Source organism: Corvus moneduloides, chromosome 1, assembly GCF_009650955.1.
Source record: "Corvus moneduloides isolate bCorMon1 chromosome 1, bCorMon1.pri, whole genome shotgun sequence".
Lineage (NCBI taxonomy): Eukaryota > Metazoa > Chordata > Aves > Passeriformes > Corvidae > Corvus > Corvus moneduloides.
In genome coordinates this window covers 142569656-142572666 of record NC_045476.1, presented here as the reverse complement: position 1 = coordinate 142572666, position 3011 = coordinate 142569656, and the positions used below count along the sequence as shown (strand labels likewise).

General features: G+C 43.7%; 1 protein-coding gene across 1 annotated transcript in view; it reads right to left on the bottom strand.

Annotated features, from left to right (window-relative positions):
• SDC2 (syndecan 2) overlaps positions 1-3011 on the bottom strand; it is a 60200-nt gene that overhangs the window by 29683 nt on the left and 27506 nt on the right. The window lies entirely within an intron of this gene.

Genomic DNA, 3011 nt, shown 5'->3' with positions numbered 1-3011 from the left:
TTAAAAGCAGCTCCTGCCCCACCTATTTATTCATCAATAAATTCTGAGTGTCTAGCAAGCGCCCAGCATGGTGGGCTGGACCAGGAGCTCAGAAGATGGGCACTGCTCCTCACTCAGCTCTGCTACTGACTGCAGTCACCCAACCTCAGTGGTGTCTCCTACATGGGCTGGGGTTTTCAGCCAGCTTCACGGAAAGTGCCACAGCCTGAAACATAACATAAACCTTGGATGAAACCTAACGTATTTTTCCAATGTTATCTCCATCTACTCCTACTCGCTGTGTCTCTCTGCTCAGCACAGGAAGACAAGGGATCAAAGCAAGTCCTTGAAGAGTCACATGCACATTCCTTTCCCTCTTAATACCTATGTACAATTAGGTTTAATCACTACAGATAGAGTTCACTTGAGATTTTGAATCCACTGGCCTCATGCTGGTTTATCCAATTCAGAGCTTTAATATAGTGGCACTCTCAGATGAGACTAAGGAGGTAGGGAGACAAAGTCACTGTGTATTTCAAGCACCTAACTTTACTTCTATTCAGAGCAGCTAAATTTAGGACCAAAAGGTCCTTCTACACATCAATGGAGAGAGGTATACTTCTCCAGCAGGCTGCTCACAGTCCTGATTTTATGTTTGAATTCAGACTCCTCAGCTAGCAGCTGAACAGTCTTTCCAACACATGATAAGCAAGGGAGTCAAACTGACTGAAATAGCACGTGTAACATCAGGTTCCAGTAGGTCTGCATGAGTTTTGGAATAACGCTAGACAGGCACATTGCAAAACCAGCAGATCATCTGCATCTTCCAAGGGAACAATTACTGTGACAGCAGAACATTTACGAGACTCAGAAAAAAACCCCAGAATCTCAGAGCTGCCATGAGATGTGCTGAAGAAAAACCCAAACCCCATGACTTGGGGCTGCAGACATACACTTGTGCAACTGATGGTTCCAATAAGAGACCTCTGTTCATTTGCAATGACACACTATAACCCAGCCAAGTAGGTGACTTGTCCCTTGCCTGGAACAGCAAGTACTCATTTCTCTGGACAGTTTATAAGGAAGGGGAAAAATAGCAACCACAGCATAATTCCTGACTGCAGAGCTCTTTCGGCAAGAAGCAGCTGTATTTCTCTAGCCATGTACAACAGCAGCTATTTCAGCTATATAAGCACCTGGACGTCCCTGTCATGAAACTAAATGTGCAGACTTGGCTGTATAGAAAACCAATTCTGCTGGATAATTAGCACAGCATTATGGGCCAAAAAAAATTCTTTCAGGTAAACCTTTTACCTCTTCCTCTGCTTCTTATAGTCACTTGGTGACTGCTATGAAAATGATATTGTTCCACACCTGGAGAACTGTAACTCTCCTCCAGATCTTAATTTTACCCCGTACAGTCATGAAATCAATAGTAACATACATCCATTCTGAATGCCATCCAGTGTGCAGAGGAGAATGCACGCTGAACCTAATAATGCTTTAGAAGTAAGATTTTTCATGTGCCACTTTGAGGAAAGGAAACCAAAGGAGTAGCTGCATTGTGATACAGTCATTGAAATCCTCAAGACATGCAACTATTCAGACTGGCACTATCCGAGAAGGATGTAATGGTTTGTAAAACCTGCAGACTGTGTATTTTACTATATCTTCTCATGCACACTGAGAATGAAATGTAATCTACTAAGCCTTAAAATTAAACATCCTGTATCTATCATGCCATGGGACACAAACCAGTCAAACCAGTTCAAAATTCACAGTTCTCTTCTATGTAAAAGAGCTTTGTATACCTATCAGTTACAGAACAGCAGAAAAACTGACCTAAGGCCAACCTCTAAAAGGGAGCTGCGCTTGTGTTAAAAAGTGCTTGAAGTTTCGTGTAATTATACACCTATTCCACCTGCAGACAATAAGAACTTACTCCCTCAGTAAGACAGCACTCCAGTTCCTACTCCTGTGCCACCTTCTTTACTTTAGATCCAGGCTGTTGATAAATGCCCACACAGTATGAAAAGCCCATAAGGATACCTGCATATAATGCACTTACAAGCAATGATGTTTTGGTCAGAACAGATGAAATTACCTTACAGTGGCTTAGAAAACCTTCCAAAAGGGACAAATTGTCCTAATGTAATAGGAGGCTGTGGGAACAAACAAGCCAAGAACAAAACAAGACAATTATACAAAAGCAACTTCCCTACAAATGTCTGAGAGGCAATTACAGGATACTGGCGTGCTTCCTGGCCCCAAGCTGAAGTACCATCGCTGTTCATCAGCGACAGGGAAAAAGGAAAAGAGAAAAAGCACAAACAAGCATGGAGAATTTAAAACCCATTCCTGGAGAGCCCAAACTGCCCACAGAGCCAGGCTTAAAATGAGGCATTCAGCTTCAGAGACACGTTCTTTTAGGCAGGTGTTTGTGTTGAGCTCCATGCCCGAAATCCTATTTTAATCACTGGAAATCTTGTAGCTGTGGCCAGGGCAGCCCTGTTGAGCTTCCTAACACAGGCATATAGCACTGCTTGTGATGCCTCAGGCACACTGCCTTGTTCCCAGTTCCTGCTCCAGATGGACATGCGTCTCCTGCAGATCCCATTGCACCTTCCAGGACTGGACTGTGCGAACCTCCCAGCATCAGAAGGTATCTCAAATGTCACGAAAAAGTTAAGATTATTTGTCTTCTGTGTCCCATGCTGGGAGGGCTGGATTTGCAGGCAGAAGGAAGAGGCTGTCTCTGAACTGGGGACTGGTCTGTGGCATAGAAGACAAACGACCCTGAATGAAGTTGTGCAGATGTCTAAAACACTTCTGGAATGCTCAGCTTTGTAACATAAACAAAGTTTGGCTTATCACCCTTCAGTAACAGCAATCCCTGCACAGTAAGGCAAGCTTTGGAGAGCCAAATCCCCAGATGCTCCTCACAGCAGCAGACATCAACCTAGACTTCTGCATCCCATGTCTGCAAGATGATTACATGGGATACAAGACCTATACTCAGAATTTTTTTTCCC